Source organism: Gorilla gorilla, chromosome 2, assembly GCF_029281585.2.
Source record: "Gorilla gorilla gorilla isolate KB3781 chromosome 2, NHGRI_mGorGor1-v2.1_pri, whole genome shotgun sequence".
NCBI classification, from domain to species: domain Eukaryota; kingdom Metazoa; phylum Chordata; class Mammalia; order Primates; family Hominidae; genus Gorilla; species Gorilla gorilla.
In genome coordinates this window covers 125,637,204-125,665,093 of record NC_086017.1, presented here as the reverse complement: position 1 = coordinate 125,665,093, position 27,890 = coordinate 125,637,204, and the positions used below count along the sequence as shown (strand labels likewise).

Here is a 27,890-nt window from a genome sequence, read left to right as displayed (position 1 = left end):
AAAGAATTTTATAAAAACATTTTATATATTTTAAGATTGAAAAGTTTAGGCAAATGTTAAGGGCAGAGCATCACCAAACATTATAGTGGGAAAGGATGTAAGAAACAAAGTCTAGTGACTTCATTTTTAAATAAGTAAATTGAGGCACAGGGTAGGGCACAAAGTTTACACAAACCATATTGACCACCATCGCAGATCATCCTTAGAGACCTAAACGTGATAGTCTATCTGAATTTACAATCTGAGGCTTCAATCTTTCCCCTACAATCAGGGTCTAAGCAGTGTTTCCTGAGGAGCAAATTGCCTTGGGCTCATTTTTTGAGACTTGTTGAATTGTAGTCCCCTTCATCAGAATCTCAAATTCATATATAAAGGAGTATCCTGAAAACATTGGTTGTTATCAAAAGAGGTTTTTTTTGTGTTTTCTTTTGTTTTTTTGTTTTTTGTTTTTTAATTTTGTTCCTGGTATCATGCCTTTGGTTGAGCAACGAGTCCTGTAGAGGCAAATTTATTTGGTTGACTTAATATTCTTTATGATGATTTACAAAGTGGACATAAGACCATTAGAACTTCAGTAGTTTAATTGGGCTTACAGGCATGATGAAACCAGTAATCTGAACAGAACCATAGTGATGTGGAATTCAGAATTCCCAAGGGTGTGTACCACGCATGGTGTCAGAATGTCACTGTTGCCAGGGGTCATTTCCATCAGAGAAAAGTTTTCCAGAGTCAGAAAAAAAAAAAAAGAAATAAGCTTTAATATTTTAAAATGAATTACTTGCTCTGGTCATTTGTTTCACATTGCTTTCATTGGATTCTGTCATTTACCAATCCAAAGAGGCTACGGTAAAAACCTGTTATTTTACCCAAAGCTAAATTCTGGACATTTTCTAGTTTCTTCCTTTATTTTAACCCATCCAGGTCTTCCCTCTCTCCACCATGTACTGAAAGTTAGTGGCCTTAAGTCTTTGTGCCTCAAAGACAAAGAGACAATAGTTCTGCCCTTTAAAAATTCCATGGAAGCTTTGGCATATAGAGAAGGAGGAATCGAGACATGGTAATACCAGAGCAGGGTCCTAGATGTAGATGTTCAACAAAGTTCTCTCTTCAAACCTCTTCTCCCTTTTCTTTATAATAATGAATTAATGTTCTGTGCCTCGTGTGAACAAAATATTTTACCAAGATACACAGATAAATAACACATATTTTCTGTTATTAAGGAATTCGTAATTTATCTGGGAAAAACACATCTTTCTTATAGACAAAACATTATATGGAATAGCAGAGGAAGTAAATGGTTATCATTTTTTTCTAGGCCATGAAGGAATAATGTGATACTAGCAAGAAGCCTATGAAGAGGGAGTAATAAATGAAAGTCAGGAGAACATTGAATAGTATTGGTGTGATTTCAACATAGAATGCTTGTTGGGGCCAGTGACTAGAGGAGGAATTGGATGAGAACCATGATGTATGGGAGGATCAGTTTTCCAAAGTGTGGGTTGCAACGCATTAGTAGGTCATGAAAGTTTAAAAGATCACATGTACTAGAATCACAGGAAAATAAATATTTTTTAAAGCACATCACATATTTTTAAGATACTAGATGGCAAAATAAGTGTATTTCTTATGAGAATTATGCACCAAAATATAAAAGCAGCTTAAACATGACAGAGCTTTTAAATATTTAACTCATGTAATCCTAATTAAGGGATAAAATTATTTTCTTCCTTATATATGGGAAAATGATGGAGTTAAGCAATTTGCCCCAGGTTATACAACAGGTAAATAGTAGACACAGGATGTGATCACATCTGTCATACTCCACATTCATACTCTTCTCATGACTTGACACAGCTTCTCAGAGTTACATGACTTCAATTATTTCCCTATGGATAACTCAGAAATTTATATCTCCAGTCCTGATATGCCTTCAAAACTTTAGTCCTATATTTCCAACATCCTTATTTAAATCTTCAACTAGAAATCACACTAGTTTCTCTGAGTCAGCATATCAAAACTAAATTTATTCTTCTACTTAAAAACCATCCTGCTTTTGACTATCCTAGCTTCTCTAACTCCAATTCTCTAGGACATCTTTACTCAAAATGTATCATTCTTTCCTCCTCTTCCTCCTAGATGTCCAGTAAGTGGCCAAGTCTCATTTATTCTCTTTCTTTGATATCTGTTCCAGTCAGGACTTTATCTTCTCTTGCTTACAAAAATCTCCTAATTGAAAGAGATGGAGCAGGGAGATCAGTTTATTCTAAACACTGCTGCCCCATTAACTTTCCTAATATAGGAGTACTAAGATTATGTCGCCTTTGTTCAGATAAAACTTTCGATAATTCTGTGTATAACAATCCCTAATCAATATACATGACATCCTAAAATCTAACTCTGATCCCATTTCTTAGTTAAATGTCACCTACCGGGTTGTATGTACTATAAGCTCAGGCCGAGTTCTCTTACTCACCTTTATTCATATTGTTCCAGCATCTGGAATGTCCATCATTCAGTTTTTTCATATGCAAATCCAACCCATCCTACCAAGTTCATTTCCAATGTTATTAATTTCATGAATCCTTCTTTCCTTGACCTGGACAGAAACAATCCACTCTCCCCTAACTATCAAATTTACTTACCACCTGTAGTGACCCTGCTGACAACTTGATTTTGGACTTGTAGCCTCCAAAACTGTGAGATAATAAATATTGGGTATTATTTATAAGCCAACAAGCTTGTGGTAACTTGTCACAACAGCTCTAAGAAACTAATACAATACTCATCTACACTTTTATTGAGACACGAATTACTTTCTATATTTTATAGCACTTTATGTGTATGCCTTATTCCCTTACTAGAAAACAAAATTTTAAGGGAATAGTCCATATTTAATTAACATTTCTTAGCCCTACTGAGTCTACCACAATAGAATCATTGATTCATTATTCAACTATATTTAATAGTAGAAATATAGAAATGGTCCCTTACACTTTCAACATGAAATTGATAGTCTCCTAAGGAAATTAGACATGTAATAAATGCAAACATAATTACAACATTACAAGCTGTGGTCCACATAAAGAGTTATGTATGCAAGACAACATTGAGTGGGGGAAATCTCTTATACTGTCCTTTGGGTGTTCAGGACAGAATTTTCAGAGAGAGTGTCCTTTGATTTGAACATTGAAGGACAGAAAATAATAGCAGCCAGGTGAAGAATTTGGGGTAGGGAACGGAGTATGGGAGGGGAGAAAGCTCCAGATAGAAACTGCATATACAAAATCCTGTATTCAAATGCAAAGCTTTGAGTCAGACTTTCTGTATTCAAAGAACTAAAAGGACTTCAGAGTGGCCAGAGCAAAGTGAGCAAAGCAGAATGGCTGGAGGTGTGGTGAGAGAAATGCCAGAGTGAGGAATTTTAATTTTATTCTGAATGCAGTGGGAAAGCACATAGTAGATATACACAAAAATACCAATTGAAGGATAGCTCAAGAATAGGACAAGATCAAAATTAATTCAAAGGTAAATAATATACACATGCTAACAAAATCCATACATTTATTTTAAATCCTTCCTGAAGGTTTACCTCTGAGTTTGAGGAGAGCTTGGACTTCTGAAATTGAGGTCTTATAATTCAAAACGTATTTCTCACTTGCATAAACAGAGTAGATCTCTGACAACCTTCTAAGATAAGGTCAAGTTAATTTTATTTTCTTTCTAGTTAATAATTATTAAAATTCTGTTGTTGGTTAACGGATTTCTTATTTTTGTTTATTTTTAAGTGGCTGTTGTGTAATGTAGAGATGCATACCAAAAATGTGTTTTGTTCCTAGAATGTATTTTTTATCTGTTAAACCTTAATCTCATTTTTAATTTTGGTGTATTTTATCATGTGCAATGACCGGGCACCTGGAGGCATAGAAAACCTTGAAAATAAATCATCATTATTCTCATTATTACTACCTACAACATTACTGGATTTCTGGATTGAAGAACAATCCAGGCTTTTTTTAAGTATGATGGATTAATAACATGGTATGCCACTAAGCCAGAATAGAGATATTGGTTTGTTTGCAAAGTGATGGAAATTATCCCCTTTTGCAATTAAAGAAGAAATAGAGTAGAGGGAATGTGGAAATTAAACCATAGAGAAGTAGCTTAAGCTCTAAAGATATGGGGATTTATCTGCTATAGCTCAGTAAAAAGACCCTGGAACCAGAAAATATTATAGCGACAGGGAATCTTAGGAATTATTTATTCTAACCTCTTCATTTTGGAGACGAACAAAATTCAGGCCTAGAATTCCTATCCAAGTCATAGTTAAATAGTCAACGGTAGGGCTGGTACTGTAATCCCAATACTCAGGAGCTAAATTACCACAGCCAAACCAGCTAATATGTGATCAAAGCCTCTATCATAACCCTTTCAAGGTCTTGGGTAGAAAAAGAAATATTAAGTGCAGGAGATGAGTCTATGTACAAACCTTAATTAATAAAAAATCTGAACAATATATATTACAATCCATTTACCTAATATACCAGATACTGTATAAAGAGTTGTCTGTAATCCTTGCTACCACACTCAGCAACTACCCAGCAAAGTAGGAACCATTCCCATTTTATAATGAAAAAACTGAGCTCCAGAACGATTAAGTAGCATCTAAAATTGCAAAGCCAGTAAGTGAGGTTTGTATTACTATTAGACCTCACTGATTCAAACTCTGTGCTATCTCCTGCTTGGTGTTTTTAAATCTGTTGCATTTAGTTATGGCCTAAGCTAGTGTGGTCACAGAGGTCATTAGTTCTCTAATAGCCCAAATGTCTAAACGACTGAAAAAATTTAGGAGGGTAAGAAAAATAGTTACATTTAGCAGATGCCCTCTCCATAAAACTCTTCACATTTAATTCTCACAGCATTGACTATAGATTGATGTCATAATCCTTAGTTCACAGTATCAGAAACTGAGGCTCAGTGAGATTACATTGCTCTATACATTTTAGTGGAAAAAAGCCTGAGCCTGCATTCGTACTCTGATCTATCTGACTGTAAGTGTTCTTCCTATTATTCTACCCACATCCAAGTCTGTTCTTCTCTTGGATGCTAGTTAGTTTTCTATGGTTTACACACCTCATCTGGCAAAGTAGAATTGTAATACCTGCTGTCATAGACTTCCCAAAAAGAGAGAGTGTGTTGAGAGGTTGGCTTTATAATTATATCATAATGGCTGGAAATAAATATAATGTCCTCTATATGTTTCCTCCTTTGAAAAATGGGGATCTGGGAAGATTGGTAAGATCTTTAGCATTAGACTTTCATTTCTGTATCATCTTGATTTACTGTGTCTGTTCCCAGTACGCCATCATATCACATATAATCGTTCCAATAACCTAGATCTACTGAAAAAAACCTTTGAAAAATGAATGAGAAGTAAAAATTGTAATTATTAGACCAATAAGAAGGAATAATTCCAATGTTTAATAATTGGGATTTGGTTTACATTTTTCTTCTTAAGACTAACTTAATTAAAGCCTTATAGTGTGATCAGAGGTAAAGGCCTATGAAGGTACTCAGCCTTATTGCTGCTATCAAAATGCAAAACTTTGGGGCCAGGCACGGTGGCTCATGCCTGTAATCCTGTCACTTTGGGAGGCCGAGGCGTATGGATCACTTGAAGTTAGGAATTCGAGACCAGCCTGACCAACATGGTGAAACTCTGTCTCTACTAAAAAATATAAAAAAAATTAGCTGGGGATGGTGGCAGGTTCCTGAAATCCCAGGTACTTGGGAGGCTGAGGCAGGAGAATCACTTAAGCCCAGGAGGTGGAGGTTGCAGTGAGCTGAGATCGCACCATTGCACTCCAGCCTGGGCAACAAAGCAAGACTCCATCTCAAAAAAAAAAAAAAAAAGAAAAAGAAAAACTTTGAAAATTCAAACATACTTATGAATTGCTAGCACTGCTTTCTAAAGACCAGTGAGGAATACATTTGAAGTGAATCCCTTGGTAAAACCAGGACAGAGAGATGGACGGGGGTTGAAACATGGCTGATGATGGGTGCCACTGCAAACATAACCCTGAATTACCTTCCATGTGTGCCAACTTTAGGAGCACTGCATGTAAACACCCCCATTTCTGAAGAGGTCATTTTCTATTACTGACACACTCGAACAAGTATTCTAAAGCCAACTCTTACTGTAGAATAATTATCTGAGTCTGGGAATGGGATGTGGGGCATCAGTATACATAACAATTTTACGGTAGTTAGAAGCAATGCTACCTGTTAGGGTCCTCCAGTAGTTGTTTCTTCCCCCTACTTCTTGAGCTTTGACTTCTGAGATTATCTGTGTGAAAGCCCTTAGCAGTCCATTGAAATCTTCTAAAGTAAGGCAGTTAAAAAATATCTTTTCTGCTTAGCAGAAGGGACTTTGTTCTTTGGCACCACCTTACTCTTTGCAATATGTTGCTAGTAGCCCTAAATCAGAATGTGCATTAATATATCTTTTGAATTGTTTGGTCTCCTCAGGAGAAAAAAAAATGTTTTCAACAATCTTATAATATTTTGTTAAAAATCCAATTCTGGTTCAATGTTTTGTTCTCAAAGGAATTTTGAATGAAGAAAAAGCTTTTGTAAGAGGGAGGAAGCTTATCTAATCTCTTCAAGACTGATGAGAAGCAATCAGGAGCTTGTGACTCTTTGAAACAGTAAATTTCTAGGGAATTGGGCACACGTTTCTCAGGAACAATAAAGAGTGTTACACTTCAGGTTGGCTCTAAATGCACCCCTTCATGTATCCCAAAAGGCAATTTGAAAGCACCGTTCTCTGAGTCAACTGGAAAAGGGAGGAAGCCATGCTGAGCTGAAATTCTTTCAGGGGGTCAAGAGACACTGAATACAGAATGAAGATCACTCTTCTGATTACTGTCGAATTCTCAGTTATAACCTTTTATAATAAAATGTCTTCAAAGATGTAGGAAAATAAATTGGCTCAGACAAGAGAGTTACTGGATATTAGAAGATTTAGATCTTTGACAAGGTCTTCTACTTGTTTGCAAATGTACTATCTTGACCATATAAAATTTGCCTAACCTTTGCTAAAATTTCACTGAATTGTTCTTTGCTTACATTACTTGATATTTTAAGACTTTGTTAGATAATCAATAAGTGATAGATGTGTAGCATTGTTACTGTTGCCATTGTTACCATCAGTGTTCTCTTCCCTTCTCTAGGTTAGGGTTGGCAGGTACAGCTATGAACCTGGGTTACACATCTAACCCCACATCTGCTCATCTTCTTGTAGCACTGGAAAGTGTGAGGGGCCTGACTAGACTCTGGCTGCTCAGTAGTTAACTTATACTCATCTCACCTGAAAAACTTGTCAGTGAAGTTTTAGTCACAAGCCTTTTAGAAGATAGAAAAACAGTTTGCATGGAAAGCTCTCATTTTTAAATAAAAACTGATTATATCAAGCTAAGTGAGACTCTCTAATTGATGACATAATACTGTCTACATTATCATTGCTTACCACTAGCAAGGCAACAAGTATAATTGAAAGGAATGGGGCTAGCTGGAGACTTGATTCAGGTGTTGTCAGTTTTGTCTTATCATCTTCCTTATCTGCAGGGGACAATTTCTCCTATCTTAATGACACATGCAGAAAAGTCAAATGATATATGTGAAGCATTAAATATTTAGAGTACCATGGAATAAGGCTAGTTTATAAATATCATATATTACAATAGAAGTACTAGTGGAAATGTAAATCACTTTGAGGTCTCCAGAGTAAGGTCCTTTATCTGAGTTCTTAGTGGTTGGAAATTTGTTTTTGAGTCATCATATAGGGAAGTCTTCTGTTGCTACTAAATACTGATCATGCATTGGAAACAATGAAGAATGAATTGCTAGTGATATATTACTTCTTTTAAATAGTTGCTTTAAATGCATTTGTTACTATAAATTCTCTGAGAAGTTTCTCTCAAATTAAAAAAAAAAACTTACTGTTATGTCTCCCCTATGATAGTCAGTGACTTTCTGGAGGGCAAAAAACCAGGAGTACCTCACTAATTTTCTTTCTTGGTCACCAAAGCTGGTACCAGATAGGTCTTCAGTGTTTGTTGAGCATCCTGTGTAAAAATTTAGTAATACTTTTAGTAAAATTTGTAAAAAAAAAAAAGTATACTGATTTCATGAATTGGACTACATGCATATCATATGATATGGACAGATGATTCATCCATGTTATTGAAGATAATGCAGCCATTAGGAAAAGAATGAATTATATCTATAGCTGTTAACCTGGAAGAATGACCATAATTTTCAGGGTAATGAGTATTTATGAATAAATATGTTGCGTATGTTTATATGAACATGAAGAAAGCTATAGAAAATAATTCATACCATATTCTTCACATTGGTTATTTCACAGAGTTGGGAACAAAAAAAAAGGAATCAGGAAAGATTATTAATTTTTTCTTTAAATAGCTTTTATTGTTTCACCAGTTACAATGAACATCTATTATTAAAGAAGCTTGCAAATTAATACATAAAATTGTTTTAAAAATTCTTTAATTCTTAGATAAGCAGACTGAGAAAAGTAATCAGCACACGGAAGTTTTAGTTTCATTTGTATTGCAACTTCTGTAGCACAAAAGAAAATGCATACTGTAAGTAGACTGATTCATTTAATCAACAAATATTTCCTGAGCTGTAGTTGGTACTAGTTCTTGTTAATGAAAATGTCTGTGTGTATGAGTGTGTGTGTGTGTTTGTGTGTGTGTATTCACCGTGCTTTTGTATATAAGATAAATGTTTACTTAGATGATAAATTACATCATGTTTCACTTATAAACCTCAGGACAAGTGTTTAAATGGAACAAAAATATACACAATCAAGAGACTTGATGACATTTCCAGAACTCTATAATCTGCTTAAATATTTACCTGTTTATCTTCTCACCTCATGACTTCCGCAGACCATTTTCATGACTTTTGTTCTAGTATAAGTTTTATGATAGCAGATCCTTATAATCTAGATATTAATTATCCTTGTAACTGATGCCTCTTCTACTCTTAACTCTAAAAGGATACTTAATCTTTTCTAGCTTGAGTGGATTTTTTGCTATTTATAATTCTAAATTTCTCTTCCCTTCATCTCAGTGTGCTCCAGGCCCTAACCGGCTTTTAAAATTACCTTCACTTGTTTACTCTTAGCTCCCCTAACTCAGCATCATTTTGTCTCAGAGGTTCCTAATTCTAGCTGCATATTAAAACCTATAAAGTTTTTTTAAAATGTTAATGCATTGGACCCACCCAGATGTTCTGCTTTGGTTGTTGAAAGATGGAGTCTAGTTGCACGCTAACCGCTTATGGGAACCCAACTCCTGTTTCATCTTAAAATTTTCAATTCAGTGAAGTCAAATTTAACATGCTTCTTCACATTGGAAACCATTTTTCTGGATAATGACTGCTTCTCTAACCAGACAATAATAAAGCTTTAACATTATGCATAATACAGCTCTATGTATCATCACACAGACATGCATGTGACATGCATACAAACATATGTTAAGCTAATGACCAAATTTGAACACATAAGTTGATAAATATGCAATTGCTCTTTAGATCCTATGCATGAAAATAATTAATTAGACCTTGTGACCAAACTTGAAAAGTCCCCTGATATGGTTTGGCTCTGTCCCTACCCAAATCTCATCTTGAAGTGTAGCTCCCATAATCTTCGTGTGTTGTGTGAGGCACCCAATGGGAGGTACTTGAATCACAGGGGCGGTTTTTCCTGTGCTGTTCTCATGATAGTGAATAAGTCTCATGAGATCTGATGGTTTTATAAAGGGTAGTTCCCCTACACACACACTCTCTTGCCTGCCTCCATATAAGACATGCCTTTGCTCCTCCTTCACTTTCTGCCATGATTGTGAGGCCTCACCAGCCATGTGGAACTGTGAGCCCATTAAACCTCTTTTTTAAATAATTACCCAGTCTTGGTTACATCTTTATTAGTAGTGTGAGAGTAAATGAATACATCCTGTTTAAACCTAACTATTGTAAATGAAATGTCCTATATTCCTAAAGAGTGTCAGAATATGACTTGAGTCTGACTAGTGAGGAAAAAACTGGTGGCTGACAATAATGTCAAAAGGAATGCACAGTTGATAGCCAAAAGGTGAAAACAATCTAAATGTCCATGAATGGACAAATGGATTAACAAAATGTGGTCCATACATAGAATGGAATATTATTCCTCCTTAAAAAGAAATCAAATTCTGACATATGCTATAGCATGGATAAAACTTTAATGCATTGTGCCAAGTAAGTACCTAGTACAGTCAAATTCCTAGAGACAGAAAGTAGAATAGAGGTTATCAGGGGCTAGGAGGAAGGGGAAATGGGATTATTATGTAATGGTTACACAGTTTGAATATGGAAAAGTTAAAATGTCCTAGAGATGGAGGTGGTTGTGATACTTGCATAACAGTGTGAGTATACATAATGCCACTGAACTGTACACTTAAAAATGGTTAAAATGGTCAATTTTTAATATATATTTTACCACAATAAAAAAATGTACCTTTGAAAACTCTTTAAAAATATCAGTGAAAATACATTGCAGTTACAGGGTTTAGAAGAAAAATTGAACTACATAGTCTGTTCACAGAATCATTAGAGTTTTATGAAATTTATTTGGCTTAAGTAATTTGGTAATTTATTGGCTTAAGTAACAGTCTTTACCTTGCTATCATACTTACAAAATTCAAATACTAGTGTTATCCTTGATTAACAGGCAGTAATGACTGTAATGAACTATGAGAGACTATGTTTTAAACAAGCAGAGAATTATTTAGATTTGTAGCTATGTTAGACATTCTCATTTTGGTCAACTAATGGCAGGGAGGTAGAACTGCAGGTTTCTTTCTCATCAACAGTGTTATCTCTTACCAAATTATCTTATTAGTAGGAGAAACCATGGCTTTATTTGAGCCTGTATTTTCCAATAATTCAATATGTAATCAGTTACTCCCTTTTTTCCTCTGAAAATGTTGAATATTTTTACTGACATTAATAAACTTCTTGGTATACAGTTCTATGAATTTTAACATATATATAGATTTATGTAACAAGCACCACCACCACTATCAGAATATGAAAGAGTTCCATCACACTGAAGAACTTCTTCCTTTATCCATCTTCTCACCACTAACTCATGGCAACCACAGATCTTTTTATCATTATAGTTTTGTCTTTCCAAGAGTTGTCATATAAATGGATATATATGTATATGTGTCATATAAAGGATATATATATCCATTTATATGACAAAAATGGATATATATGTATATATGTGTATATATATGTGTATATACGTGTATATATGTGTACACACGTATATATATGTATATATGTGTGTGTGTGTGTATATATATATATATATATAACCTTTTAAGACTGGCTTCTTTCACTCAGCTTGATGCATTAAGACTCATTCATGGCTGGGTATGGTTAGCTCATGCCCGGAGTTCCAGCAGTTTGGGAGGCCAAGGGAGGAGGAATGCTTGAGCCCAGGAATTCGAAACCAGCCTGGACAACACAGGGAGACCCTATCTCTAAGGAAAAAAATTTTTTAATTGGCTAGGCATGGTGATGTGCACCTGTGGTTCCAGCTACTTGGGAGGCTGAGGCAGGAGGATCACTTCAGCCAGGGAGGTTGAGACTGCAGTGAACCATGATCATGCCACTGCACTTTAGTCTGGGCAATAGAGTGAGACCCTGTCTTTAAAAAAATAAAATAAAATATTCTTTCATATCATTGCATGTTTCACGATTTGTTTCTTTTTTATTGCTAAGTAGTGTTCCTTTGTATGGATATACAGAAGATCATTTACCATTAATTCACTGAAAGACATTTGGGTAATTTCCAGTTTTGCATTCCCACTGGCAATGTATAAGAGTTTCAGTAGCTCCATATCCTTGTCAATATCCTTGTCAATACTTGATATTAGTATTTTTTTATTCTAGTCATTATAAAAGGTGTGTAATGGAAATGCTTTTTTTCTTTTAGCCACATTTTTTTTTCTTCAAACTGTAGAAGATAATGTGATTCTGGAGCCATAATCTTTTCTGATTCTCCTTTTCAGTACTTTCTATTTCTATGTACTATTTTCCACAGGAAAAAGATCTATTATTATTATATTTCTGATACTATTATTTTCCCCCACTCCTCTTGGAAATTCTGTTTTTTCCTATGACAGTATATTAATTCAATTTTTTGGTTTTTCTGAAATTCCTTTTTTTGTGTGATTTCACTTTTATGTGGAATCTTTTTAAAAAGAAGCTGAAAACCATCATTCTCAGCAAACTAACACAAGAACAGAAGGCCAAACACTGCATGTTCTCACTCATAAGTGGAAGCTGAACAATGAGAACACATGGACACAGGGAGGGGAACATCACACACTGGGGCCTCTCGGGGAGTGGGGGTCTGGGGAAGGGATAGCATTAGGAGAAATACCTGATGTAGATGACAGGTTGATGGGTGCAGCAAACCACCATAGCACGTGTATACCTATGTAACAAACCTGAAAGTTCTGCACATGTATCCCAGAACTTAACGTATAATAATAATTAAAAAAGAAAAAAAAAGAAATGGTGTTTCTCACTACTATGGCTTGTGATGTATTGAAAACATGGCTGTTCACTACCATGGCACACGTTTGCCTATGTAACAAACCTGCACGTCCTGTACATGTATCCCGGAACTTAAAATTAAATTAAGAAAAAAAAAAGTAGATTTCAAAAGTGTAAAGAATAAAATGGTGATTGCCAGGAGCTGGGGACAGGGATATCAGGAGGAGTTCGTCAAAGGGTACACACTTTCAATTATAAGATGAATAACTTATGGTGATCAAATATACAGCATAGTGACTATAGTTAATAATACTGAATTGCATCCATTAAATTTATGCAGAGAGTAAGATCTGAAGTATTCTCAGCACACACACATACTCACACACATGCACAATGGTAACTATATGAGGTGATGGATATGTTAATAATCTTGACCGTGGTAGTGTGTATTTGATAACCATCACATTGTACATATTAAATGTGTAAAATTATTGTCAGTTTTACCTCAATAAAACCAGGAAAAAATACTGAAAACTACCCCAAAACACAAAGTAAAATATAATAATAATAAATAACAATCAATTCCACCACTTAAAAAATAAATTTTAACTGGAAGTGAAAAAACTTCCCTCTGTCCCTAAAATCTTCTTCTGTCACCCCCTAAGATAACCACTGATAACATTCAACACCTGATGTGCTAATCTGAAATAATTTTATTTCAGCTACCGTGTTCTTAATATAATTTGTCTCCACATTAGAAGTACAAAGAGAATATAATTTAATAGTTGAAGATTATCCTTTCCTGTTGTATTATGTGTTTTTCATCTAACTGGCTGAGATACAGCAAGTTTTCTCTCCAATTATATAATTACCTAAATAGCATGACATCTCTGATTTTGCCTCTTGACCCACAAAGCCTAAAATATTTACAATTTTATCCTTTTTGGAAAAGGTTTGTCAACTCCTATTTCAGCTGAGGGATCTAAAGCCCAGAAAAGTTAGATGATGTTCCCAAGGTATTGGTTAGATCCATTTTGTGTGTGTGTGTCTTTTGGGGTCAGACTATTCTAATATTGTATGGATTCTGGAGTATGTCTGGTTTGAATCCTACATCCACCCATTACTACCCTGGTGATCTAGAGCAAAAGACTTCCCTTTGCCTCAGTTTCCTTATTTATAATATAGTATTGTTGTTAGCATTAAATGAGATAATATATGTGAAATAATTACAGTGTGCTTTGCACATGGTTAGTACTCCAGTTAACTGTTAGCTATTGTTATAATTAGTGTCAATGTGTTGAATTCATAGGCTATCCTAAAGAGAAGGGATAAATGTTCACATCTGATCCAGTCTTATTTTCTTAAAATAGCAGCGATGTTATATCATCTGTAATCTGAGGGAAAACTGGCATTTATTCACATTCTCATTTTTGTAGTATGGTTTATTCATCCTTCTTTACAATAACTTTACAAGTTAATAGAAATTATGAACTTCTAAAATACATGCATAATTTATAATATTGATTAACTTAAACACAGAGCACTCAAATGATAGCCACATAGCACACCTTCCCTGAGTCCAGCAGATGATAGTGAAAACTCTTTGTTCTCTCATGCTGTGTATCTTGAGGACATTTTCACTATATTTAAGACTACTTGAACTGATTACAATTCTTTTATGATTGGGCAGTGGATCAGTGGCTGGGTTTTTAAAAATCATATTTAATTGTATTTTGTGCAATGGTGAAGTGTTATATTTCTGTTCACTCTTTTCTGTTATTCACACAAAACATTACTTGCCCAGTTTATTGTTTCTGTTCATCTACTGCTTAGACTACAAAGCCATAATGTTGAGCTAGATGAAATCCAGTTAGATAAATGCAGTATATATTGGATCATTTAGTATTTTACTCTGTTAGTCCTCTTGCCTGTGGCAACTCTAGTTAACTGTAGAAAGAAAAAAAAGTTCTATTCCTCCAAAAGAATTAAAATGAAGGAGGACAGCATATTTTCTGCTTTAAAAAATCTAGAATTGTGGTTTCTAAAGAAAACCCACTGTGTACTTGATAATTTCTAAAGAAAAATTTGTTATGGACTATAGGTTATACCTTGCATTTAAGAACCACAACGAAAAGACCAACTTTAACTTTTCCTCATTAAAATGATAAGAATTGGTATTGCCTATAATTGTTTCCACTGTGACTCCTATGTGGTTTTTGTTCAATATACTAGTCCAAACAAGATTTTACTCTTCTCAGCCCTGTAGATCTAATCTCACAAAAGTAAGCATATTTTTTTCAGTTTCATACATCATCACCATCATCTTCCTGAGGATGTATCTTTTTTTTTTTTTTTGAGACAGAGTCTTGCTCCGTCACCAGGCTGGAGTGCAGTGGCGCGATCTCAGCTCACTGCAACCTCCGCTTCCCAGATTCAAGCAATTCTTCTGCCTCAGCCTCCCGAGTAGCTGGGATTACAGGCACGTGTCACCAGCCCAGCTAATTTTTCTATTTTTAGTAGAGACGGGGTTTCACCATGTTGGTGAGGCTGGTCTCGATCTTGTGACCTCGTGATCCACCCGCCTCAGCCTCCCAAAGTGCTGGGATTACAGGCATGAGCCACCGTGCCTGGCGAAAAGATGTATCTTAACAGAACAGAAACACTGGAGTAGGAAAAATGCTGCGATGTTTAGTCTTAAGGAATTTAAGAAAATAAATTGATTTGTGCTTCATGAATCCATAATTAAATAGGTAGTTCAAGAGGCAAGATTTTGAATAGCAAACAGTATAAGTAAGACCCAGATGTGGCAGTCTACTCTGTAGGTAAACAAGACCAAATCAGAAGAAATTCAAGGTCAATAAAAACCACCAGCACTTTATCCAAATATAGTTCTGCCATATTTATGTAATGAGTTTAAGTATAAATTGCTTATAATTACATATTTCCATAACATTTAGTACTTTACCTAACATAATATGTATTGCATTATAATTATTAATTTAATTGTCTGAACCTACTTCTTATGCAGAGACTTTATTCTGTCTTGACCACCGTGGTTTCCAATGTACTCAGCACAGTTCGGAATTTGATATTCAGTAGATTATCACATTAGGTTGAAAGAGTGAATGGATGAATGTTCATGAATAAATGAATTTTTTAAAGGACATTATTATTATTTTATTTACTGGACTGATTGCCATACAGGGATATATGCATCAAATAATAGCCAATTTTTCAAGTATATTGGGAATTAGGAATACCTTTGATGTTTATGTCACCTATTCACAGAACTTTCCACTTATCTCTGCATATCAGCCAATTTCTACATTAAGGATATAAGCTCTATTTTCACAGATTTAGATTTAGTATTTGCATCAAGATCCTGCTAAAATATTACCTTCTCTACTAAAATTACCTTAATTCCACCATCTATAATTAATTGCTTATTCTCTCATCTCCCACAACACATTATCTAGGACTCTATTTATTGAATTTATTTTCAGGCTTTTTCCATGGCTTATTAGGCAGATTATATTTGCACCCAACATTAACATTGCACTTAGTTACTCAAATATTCATGCATTTCTAAAAAAGAAAGTTATTATGGTTAAGGGGAAAAAAAACTTACACATGTATAAACTTCAAAAATATTTCATGCTCACTTAGAGCATTTATCCCCAGCACAGAGATCAGAGGTCCATTGTCAGTACCATAGTAGCTAGTTACTTCTACTTCAACACGCCCCTCCATTGGATAGAACCTGTGAGTCTTAGCTCTCGCTTTAAAATCAATAGCCTCCCCCATTGTAGTAGCTGTTATTAATTAACTAAGTCATTCAATCCAGAAATACGCCACTGAGCAACTACTGAGCAAAAGTGAATGGGACAGTTTTTGTCTTCAAGTAGAAGACCATATAATAACAAAAAAAGTATATGTAAACAAATCATTACAAAGCAGCAGGTTAAAGGCTTTGAGACATGTATAAGATACTGTGGGAGCATATAGGTGGAGCATTTGCTTGCTGAAGAGTCAGCACCTCCACTTTCCTCAGTGAGTGCTTTCATGTTCTCCATATCAGAGGATGTATGCATCCTGCTAAGCCTCTTCTGCTCCCCCATTTTCTCCTTTGCCTTGTGTATTAGTCTGTTCTCACAATAAAGACATGCAAGACTGGGTAATTTATAAAGAAAAAAAGGTTTAATGGACTCACAGTTTCACGTGGCTGGGTAGACCTCACAATCATGGTGGAAGGTGAAAGTCACATCTTACATGGCAGCAGGGAAGAGAGAAGGAAAGAGCCAAGCGAAAGGGGAAACCCCTTATAAAATCACCAGATCTCATGAGACTTATTCACTACCACGAGAACAGTATGGAGGAAACCGCCCCCATGATTCAGTTATCTCCCACTGGGTTCCTCCCACAACACGTGGGAATTATGGGAGCTACAATTCAAGATGAGATCTGGATGGGGACACAGCTAAATCGTGTCATCTTGTGAGAGTCACTTCTCAGTTACTTTAAGCCACAAATGGGTGTAGCATTTTAGATTACTCCCCTTAAAAGGATGAGAATATCTGTCTCAAACATGTCTAAAGAAACCACACTAAGGCTTTTCCTCATACTATTTCATTAATCCTACTGAAATAAAATATTGGTATGAATTAAGTTATGCAGCCATTTGAAAGACAAAATGCCTTAACAAGTCCCATTAGTGAGAAACACCTTATCTCCCCCCTGCAAAATGTTTAACAGGCTTGTACATATTAGAAGTAACAGCTAACATTTATTAATTACTATGTGCCCGTCCCTGTTCTAAAAGATTTATATGTAAATTTATGGCATTCCATCCTCACAACAACTCTTGTAAATAGTCACTGTTGTTATCCTAATTTACTGGTGAGGAAACTGAGGCACAGAGAGAAAAAATTTGCCCAAGGTCAAGGATGGGGCAAAATCAAGATTCAGTCCCAGGGAGTCTGATTCCACAGCCTACATTAAAAAAATTAGTTTTTAACTTTTGTGAATACATATTAGGTATATATATTTATTCCTTAGTATCAAGTCTTCAAATTAAAATTTGCCTTTATATGACTCTTAAAAATGTTTGTTTTTTCTTTATAGAATAATATTTATTTTAAGATAGAGTTTTACAATGGTTGTTATGTTTCCTTCAACTTGCATATTCTGGGGAAGTGAGAGGTAATATACAGTGTAAATGAATGAACAGTTAGCATGTTGGTAATACAGAATATGTTTGTTTATTTATGGTAAGTCATATGATTCCCTAGAGGTAAACCTGTCTAAATTGTTTACGTGTTTATAATCTAAGTGATTATTTTAAAAATGGATACTACGGGCCAGGCGTGGTGGCTCACGTTTGTAATCCCAGCACTTTGGGAGGCCAAGATGGGCTGATCATGAGATCAAGAGATCGAGACCATCCTGGCCAACATGGTGAAACCCCATCTATACTAAAAATACAAAAATTAGCTGGGCATGGTGGCACATGTCTGTTGTTCCAGCTACTCAGGAGGCTGAGGCAGGAGAATCGCTTGAACCCGGGAGGTGGAGGTTGCAGTGAGCCGAGATCGCACCACTGCACTCCAGCCTGGCAACAGAGCAAGACTCCGTCTCAAAAAAAAAAAAAAAAAAAAAGGATGTTACCAACTTTGTACTATTTAAGCTAGTCTCTAGCAATGACATGGATATATATTAGAGAATGCATCTCTGCTTAGTACTCTGCACCAATGAAAAAGCCTTTCTGTTTTTCCTCCCTCTTCACTTCCAACTTTCTACTGTTAATTCTTTTTCTCCTTTTCTCTTCATATAACAACCATTTTTGTCTCAATGAAAAACTTAAAGTAGGCTTTATTAAAACACTCACATATTGTTTCTTCATCTGTAAAATGAAGGATTGGATTACATGATCTTAAAAGTCCCTGTGGGAAGACTCCATGATCTACATGTTTGATGGAGATACCATTTTATTAAGAAAAAAAGTATGCAATAATCTATTACCAAGACACATATCATGACAATCATTGATACAGAACATTTTTATTCAGGATTTAAAGTCTGGTTTTATTCATTACAGATTTTAAAAAATTCACTAAACTACTTCAAAGAAAAAAACAACTTCATAATTTTTGTGTATGTAATTTGCCTGTGTAGAGGGGAATTGTATAAATCTACACACTTTGAAGACCTAAGTGTGTAATCAAGGGGTGTTTACTGGAAAATTTATATTAAGTAACTGATAACCTGGGATTTTGATTAATTTGTGTCTTAGAAACATTATGACTAAGAAACTAGAGACAAGTCCTTGTTCATTTGTAAGATTCCTAAGTATATCTTATATCTTTCCAAATGTTCTTGACTCTTGATTTTAAAGTCCCACTTATCTCAACCATTTCTCCATCACAGCAAACTTTATCATACTAAAGGCATCCTCTTATATTTGTTATAGCACAGTACAGATTATTAGCTTTCAGGATCATAATCTGTGCTAAAAGGGTTAAGGTAGTTTTGTAGTAGGATTTTTTAAAATTATTTTATATTTTATCTCTATAGCACTCAATAATTTATCACAAAGGTTACAAACCCAAATGAACCAATCTGCACTGATCCTAGCCACCCATTCTTTGGTGCCATGAGTTCTATGTCAACTAGTTACTTCTTAACTTCTTACCAGGGGTGATAGAACTAAGAGAAGATAGTAACAGGAAAAGAATGTTCTGAACCCTCTAGGAACTCAGAAATAGGTGAGATAGTGATAAATGGGAATGTTAACAATTGCCTATTGGGTTGTTGGAAGGGTTCATAAACAAATAAAGAGTACCTGTAATTATATGGCACTATGAAAATCTGCATAGTTTTTTTATAGAAAGGGTATGCATCCTGACCTTCTAAAGATAAGTTAGATGTACATAGTGTTAAAGCAAATAGAATAAGGAGACAAGGAGAGTATGAAGTTGGAATTCATATCGACTGCTCAGCACCCCAGATAGTGGAACTCAGTGGCCTCTGAAGTCCTGAGATTTGAACTGCCTTGGGTCCCGCTAGTATTGTTAGGAAATTGAAAAGACAACACATTGAGATTCCCATTTTTCATGTTTATTGAAATGAAGGTGTATAGGGATAACTATTAGAATTTCTTTAGCCTCCTTGTACTTTGAATGACTTATGATATCTTTCTTTTGGTACAGTAGTTATGTTAATCATCAGTTACTTTTTTTAATTTTATTTAAAAATAGACTGTTCTTCCTGTTTTTAAACCTACTGCCAAATGAATACTCTGTGTTAATATGAAAGTAGCAAAAAATAAATGACTCTGTCCATCTTTTATATGTTCTGTCATTGGACTATTTTCTCCAAAAGAAGGATTCTATCTCTAGTAGCTTTTCAAAGGTACTAGAGAATGCAGCCAGCATTTCTACTTGATTTTCTCAGTTCTTCTCATTTGCTGATTGATCTAGAATCTCTTTAAGCTTTCCATAATCTTATTTATTCATCTGTATCTGTAGTCTACATCTATTAGCTTCATGGTGATTATGAAGATTAATGGTTTGGTTGTTGAAAAGCCATATAGCTAAGAAGAATCATAGAGTTCAGGTGTATTTTTAGTTATTTATTAATAATGCTGCTACCAAGTGTTTTTAATGATGAACTAGAGAAAGGGATAAACTGGGTGGTTTGGTCACAATAATTTTGCTATTGGACTTTTCCAGTTTTAAGTTATTGGGTTTTTTGTTGTTGTTGCTGTTTTGTTTTGAGATGGAGTTTTGCTCTTGTTGCCGAGGCTGGAGTGCAACGGTGTGATCTTTTTTTTTTTTTGAATGTGTATTATTATTATTATTATTACTATACTTTAAGTTTTAGGGTACATGTGCACAACGTGCAGGTTTGTTACATATGTATACATGTGCCATGTTGGTGTGCTGCACCCATTAACTCGTCATTTAGCATTAGGTATATCTCCTAATGCTCTCCCTCCCCCCTCCCCCAACCCCACAACAGTCCCCAGTGTGTGATGTTCCCCTTCCTGTGTCCATGTGTTCTCATTGTTCAATTCCCACCTATGAGTGAGAACATGGCAGTGTTTGGTTTTTTGTCTTTGTGATAGTTTGCTGAGAATGATGGTTTCCAGCTTCATCCATGTCCCTACAAAGGACATGAACTCATCATTTTTTATGGCTGCATAGTATTCCATGGTGTATATGCGCCACATTTTCTTAATCCGGTCTATCATTGTTGGACATTTGGGTTGGTTCCAAGTCTTTGCTATTGTGAATAGTGCCACAATAAACATACATGTGCATGTGTCTTTATAGCAGCATGATTTATAATCCTTTGGGTATATACCCAGTAATGGGATGGCTGAGTCAAATGGTATTTCTAGTTCTAGACCCCTGCAGAATCGCCACACCGACTTCCACAATGGTTGAACTAGTTTAGAGTCCCACCAACAGTGTAAAAGTGTTCCTATTTCTCCACATCCTCTCCAGCACCTGTTGTTTCCTGACTTTTTAATGATTGCCATTCTAACTGGTGTGAGATGGTATCTCATTGTGGTTTTGATTTGCATTTCTCTGATGGCCAGTGATGATGAGCATTTTTTCATGTGTTTTTTGGCTGCATGCAATGGTGTGATCTTGGCTCACTGCAACCTCTGCCTCTTGGGTTCAAGAGATTCTCCTGCCTCAGCCTCCCGAGTAGCTGGGATTACAGGCATGCACCACCATGCCCAGCTAATTTTGTATTTTTAGTAGAGACAGCATTTCTCCATGTTAGTCAGGCTGGTCTTGAAGTCCTGACCTCCCTCGGCCTCCCAAAGTGCTGGGATTGCAGGCATGAGCCACCATGCCCAGCCACGTTATTGTTTTAATATATCTATTTAAGAATTCTTGGGTTTAGGTTCCATATTATCTTTGGGTTAAACCTTAAAAATAGATTTTTCTTTGAATAGCTAAAGGAAAGTTACCTCAAGTGCAGATAGAGGATCTTTATTTTTATAATACAGTATATATGTGCCAAATGTAGTTTATATTTGCCAAATCAAATGTCACTAAAGTTAATGATACTGATAATTGATTTAGGGGGAAAATGGCTGGTAATACATTATGTGTAAGCATTAACTTAAATGGAAAATACGATAGATTTGTCCTACTTCATAAAAAATGCAAACCAGCAGTAGAAAAATAGAACATTTACATTCATAATCTGTATAATCTTCTGTTGAATGCCCTTGTGCACTCTCTTTGCCCTGTTTTAGTTCCCTACTTGCTGTAGATTATAAGTGTCCTTAATATCTCCAGTATCTCCACAGAGAATTTTGTCTTCAAGCCTTGGCATCCTGTTTTCCACTGTGCCTTCAACCTGAGACTTCAGTGATTTCACAAATGCTCTGAACAATGGAGTTTTGAAATGGTTACCATTTGTATTAGTTTCCTGTGGCTGCTATAACAAACTGCCACAAGCCTGGTGACTTAAACCATCAGAAATCTATTCTCTCACAGTTCTGGAAGCCAAAAGTCCAAAATCGGTATCACTGGGCCAGAAGCAAGATGTCAGCAGGGCTGCATTCCTTCTGGATGCTCTAGGGGAGAATCCTTTTCTTTGCCTTTCTCAGCTTCTGCTGACCACCACCGTTTTTTGGCTTGTGGCCACATCACTGCAATCTCAGCTTCTCTGGTCACATTAAGTTGGCCTCTTCTGTCCATGTGGAATCTTCCTGTTACAAGGATACATAGAATTGTAGTTAGGGTCCATCTAGATAATCCAGGATAAGCTCCATATGTCAAAATTCTTAATTTAATTATACCTGCAAGGTCTTTTTTTTTTTCATTTAAATTAATATTCAGACTCCAAGAGTTAGAATGTGGACACATTTTGAGATGTCATTATTCAGCCCACCACACCATGTTTACCTTTGTACCTGCTCTGCATTCTTCCCTTGTTCTCCCTTCTCCTTTCCACTAGCACTGTCAGCCAGGCCAAGAAAAAATAAGAGTTGTCCAAAGGCTTAACTTTCCTGTCCGCACTTTGTATTTTAGGTAAAAAAAAAAAAAAAGAAAAGAAAAAAAAATTGGAGGAGTAACAACATGGCAGATCCAGGCATCAAGATTTTACAGGGTTGAAGAAAACTAGGTCCATGATCAATGGTCTGCAGATTTGTAGATTTTACATAATTTCTTTGGCCTGGTTCACATAATTTGCATCCTAATCCTAAAGACACTGTACCTGAACAGACCCAGTTCTGCCTTTCCTCAGTGTTAACCTTCCTCCATCATTGTGCCTAAGGCAAGAAGAATCCAACAGCTCAATCAAATGTCAACTCCCTGTCACACTCCATTCAGGAAAACTGTACCATAGCAGTGGGTCTTGAGTATTTATTCTTACGCTACATAATGAAGAGGGACATTGCAGAAAGGTGGCTGTGGGGAAAACATCTGGAAGAAATAAATTTCCTAGGATCAAAGGGCTCCGTGTGCAGCCCAGAGGGTCCTCAGGGTGCTCCTCAGAGCAAACAAACAGTTTTCTTGATGAGTCACTGCAATTTTTTTTTTTTTTGCCAAAAGCCCACATGTATTGCAAGATCTCAAGGAAAAGAGGTGGAGTAAGGAGAAAGAAAAAAAATTAAATAAGGCAACAGAAGTCATTTTTAAGAATTTTAACCTCATGAATAAAAGAAATATCAACATGATTACAATCTTTTAATATATCCACCATCCTCAACATTCTGTCACGTATATTGCCCCAGAGTAAAGTTAAGTATAAGATAAAATATGTTTAAAAACACAAAAAACAAGTGGGGCAAAGGAAGGATGTTGGGGAAGAGTACAACACTCTGATACAACATTTTTTTTTTGTTATAACATATGAAAATTGGCAAAGGATGGTGAAGCCCAGGGCTGTGTCCCGAACCCTAGCCAGTGGCATTTTACTGAGGAAAAAAAAAAGTTACTTATGAATCAGTACAGCCATGCTTTGTTCTGCATGAGTGTTTTAATAGAGCGAGTGTAATATAAGGATCAGGTGGGCTCGTGGGAATGGAACAAAAGGTTTTGTAAAATTAAAGCAAAATAATTATAGCTCTAGGTGCAAAGCAAGCATACTCCAGCAGTTGATAGCAAGGACCTGCTCAGAATAGAGAAGGAAGGGAGCATGCTGGAAGTTTTTTCTTTTCTTTTCTTTTTTTTTATTCACTAACAAAGGTTTTTAATAGGTAACAGTTGTAAAGCATCTTTGAGAGTAATTAATGCACCCACACAAAAAATTATTAAAATGAAAATTTAAGGAATTGTCTAAAATGAATTAATTAACAAAAAAAGAACATCATGCCTTTCTTATTTTTTAAAGAAGGAGAGAAGGTTAAGCAAAGCAGATTTTTGTGAGATTGTATTTTTAAATGTTCCTGGTTTATTTAGTATCTGAATAGCCCTTAAAAAGAGAGTTGGCGGGATTTGTTATCCATCCCCTTTAGAAATACTAAATGGGGACAGACATAAAATGGGGATTAATTTGCTATAAATGAGCCTCAAAGCCCCTTGAAATTATGGTATCTCCTTACAAAATGACTGAAGTTTTTAATAAGTTTACAGGGACCTCTAGGAAGCAGAATGTGGTATTCAAAAGAAAGGAATGTGTGTACATTTTCTCCTGTGGCCATTTCTATCCTGCATTGCCCTTACCCAGGTCGTTGGAGCTATCCTTCCATGTGTGGCCTCCATGGAAGACAAAAGGGAAGGTTCAAAGTGTGGTATTAGTAATTTTTAGCTCAGTATATTTTCTATCTCAACAGAAAAATAAAATTAACTTCATTTATCCTGTTTCTATAAGAATTTTAAATCATTATATTGGTTTGTTCCCCTTATTTTCTTTCGTATTATTTCATACTGTGATATAATTATAAAGTAGAATATGTGCAGCGTGCTGAGAATTTACCTTTTACTGTGAAAATTATTTCTAGTTGATTGTAAAAGTATTTGTTTTCAGCATGTTGTTGGTAGTTATACCTCAAAAAGTTTTAGGTTCTGAAGTTGAGTAAATTTTCAAAGGTTAAGTTTTCTAAATCTTCTATGCCGAAAATCATTGGAAATAACTGCCTTTCTTCCAATATTCCTTTGTTCAGTTAAGACCAGAAGCTAGCTGTGTAAAAAATATGAGTAAGAAAGAAAATTCATTTTGTAAGATAAATTTTAAAAACTAGCTTTGATGATGACATATAAAAATAAATAATCATAGTTTTTGAAGATAATTTCTTTTAAAGGTATGATTATAAGACAACTTGTATAGTAGGCAAAACATACCCTAGTAGGCATGTGATCTGTGAATTTTGGGTACATTTGCCTGGACTTTCTTTCTCTTTTTTTCATTGTTTCTTAAATGTTCATTATCTTCATGCCTTTATAATCTTTCAAGCTCTTTTCAGATTTTTCCTATTGAAGAGAGTGGATTTAGTTGGTTTGAGTAATGTTGCACTGTTAGTATAGTATTCTTGCCTGTGAGGAAGAGCACATTTGTGAAGTTCCTTGGTGAGGACAATTTGCACTTGAGTAGATATACACTCCCTGTGTTCTTTTTCCTTTAGTCTCGAGGTATTTTACTTTCTCTGAGGATATGACTAAAAGAAGGAATATCGGAGAATATGTATTTATAGTGTTAAGAACTTTCTTTTTTCATAGTAGTGGTTCCTGTCCCAATTCTTTACTCTATGATTTTAAACTAATGTGTCTTTTGGCCTTTGGACTGGGATAGTATGTTGGATAATATATTTGTTTTCTATTGCTGTTATACCAACCACAAACTTAGCAGCTTATGAAAATACAAATTTATTATTTGACAGTTCTGCAGATCAGAAGTTTAGATTGGCTCTACCAGTTTCTCTGCTGTAGGCTTTACAAGGCCAAAATCAAGGTGTCGGCTGGATTCTTAACTGGAGGAAACTCTGAAAAAAAATCCACTTTCATGCTTATTCAGTTCCTCATGGTTGTGGGACTAAGATCTCCATTTCCTTGCTATCAGCTGGGAACCATCTTTAGATCCTTGCATGTGTGCTGTCCCTGTATGTCAGAGCCAGCAGCAGCACCTTGAATCATTATTACACTTGACATCTTTCAAATTTTCCCTTCTACCATACCTCTTTTCCAAATTGCAGCCAAAAAAGTTCTCTGCTTTTAAGATGATTAGACTGGGCCAGCTTGGATAATCTAGGATACTCTCGCTGTTTTAGTGTTAACAACCTTCATTACATTTACAGAGTCCCTTTTCCATGTAACATAACATTTTGCCATGTACCACAGGTTCTGGGCTTTAGGCAGTGGGCATTTTGGGGTGCAATTATTTTGCCTTCCACAGATGAATTCTAAAAGAATGAGTCACCTACCTCCATCATACATTTCTAGAGTACTCTGAGTATTCTAGTGCTTTTGATCTAGAAGTAGAAGATTCGGTAAGAATTCTCACCTTCTAAATGCTATTAGTAGATTTTTTAAATATATATGTTATGAAACTTGGTAAAGAGTATTTATTTTCTGTTTGATAAACAGAATAACTAGGGGCGAGGGAAAACCAAGTTGACCATTAGGGCCTGAGGTAGACCAGAAATTTTTTGGTTTATGGCAGTGGTTTTATTTATCCTAATCCTTTTAATCACTACAAAGCATACTAGAGCCATAGAGAGAGCCCAGCTGGGAAAAGGAAGTAAGCCCAGATCAAGTGAATCAGAAATGAGATTACTAATTTATTTTTTATTTTTTATTTTATTTTATTTTTTTGAGACGGAGTCGCACTCTGTCACCCAGGCTGGGGTGCAGTGTCCTAATCTCGGCTCACTGCACCTCCATCTCCCAGGTTCAAGCGATTCTCCTGCCTCAGCCCCCCAGGTAGCTGGGACTACAGGTGTGTGCCACCATGCCCGGTTACTTTTTTGTATTTTTAGTAGAGACGGGGTTTCACCATGTTGGCCAGGCTGGTCACGAACTCCTGACATCAGGCAATCTGCCTGCCTCAGCCTCCGAAAGTGGGGATTACTAAAATTTTGATACAGGTGATTCACATGGAAGGCTGAGATAAATGCAGGAAACAGAAAAATCTCAAGTCTTTCACTGGCATCTAAGAGAGTGTGACCTATTGAGAGCAGGATTCAAGACATTATTAGGTTGGTCAGATAGATGGCAACATTTCAATTCATAGGTTGGTAATATGGGCTAAGGATGCAATAGTTAGGAATCCAAGTTAAATAAAGACTTCAGTTTAAGCTGAAAATGAAGAGGAAAGTTCTAACACTGTCTAACACCAGAAATACATCTTTAGATAAGGTCAAAGGAAGGGCCAAAAGGTCAAAAGGAAACGTGAACAAAGAGGGGATAAGGAAGAGGAACTGGAGGTAAATTTCATCCACACTTTGGAATTCTGTTCAAGGTTGGTTCTGGTATTTGGGATGGAAGGGTTGCTTTGAATATTAAGAGAGAAATATAGTACAGGTAAATCCACTAGATTATAATTTCTATTATATCATTTCCTTAAGGAAGAAATGAGCTCAACCCTGCAATCTGCCATCTTGTGTATTTTCATATTAGACTATATATTTCAGAGATAAAAACAGGAAGTAAAATTTTTAAGTAAGAAGGATAATTTCCCAAGTAAAAACAGGAAAGATAAGGACAATAAGATTGTAAATCTTTAAGTATTTTTTTTACTCTAATTACAACAGAAACCTGAATATATGCTTATAAATTTGTAAGTCAGTTTTTAGTTATTTAATAAATCGAATTAAGTAATCACAAATCAACTAACAAGATAGTTGAAGTCAGATATATGTATGTTTATATTTTTTTCTCAAAGTATGTTCTACTATGTTATTCATGAAGCATTTTGGGTTTTTTGAGTATTTAAATCAACTAATTTTTTATTTAGGTTTGTTTTCTCATTTATTTGCACTTTAACAAAAAACAAATCTTCTATTTCCCAGTTAAGTAAACATTTAAGTAATACAAATGAAAAAAAATAGAGTTCTGAGAAATATGCAATTGCGTAACAGAAGTCATATGTGGGCTGACTCATAATTGCAAAGTAAAATCTCTGCAAAAGTCCTTAACAAGTGCATGTCTTTCATATTTAAAATACAGGCTGAGCATCCCTAATCCGAAAATCTGAAATCTGAAATGCTCCAAAATCTGAAATGTTTTGAACATGGACATGATGAGCAAAGGAAATGCTCATTGTAGTATTTCAGATTTCAGACTCTTGGA

The 27,890-nt window shown here is 35.4% G+C and overlaps 1 protein-coding gene and 1 long non-coding RNA gene across 40 annotated transcripts in view; one reads left to right on the top strand and one right to left on the bottom strand.

The window, feature by feature from the left end:
* Window positions 1-27,890, top strand: part of ZBTB20 (zinc finger and BTB domain containing 20) — an 838,196-nt gene that overhangs the window by 354,153 nt on the left and 456,153 nt on the right. The window lies entirely within an intron of this gene.
* LOC129532396 (uncharacterized) lies at window positions 635-3,697 on the bottom strand. The gene is made up of 3 exons (XR_008678124.1): window positions 3,590-3,697; window positions 2,643-2,694; window positions 635-686 (listed from the first exon to the last, which is right to left on the bottom strand). It is a non-coding gene; the product is annotated as an uncharacterized lncRNA (long non-coding RNA).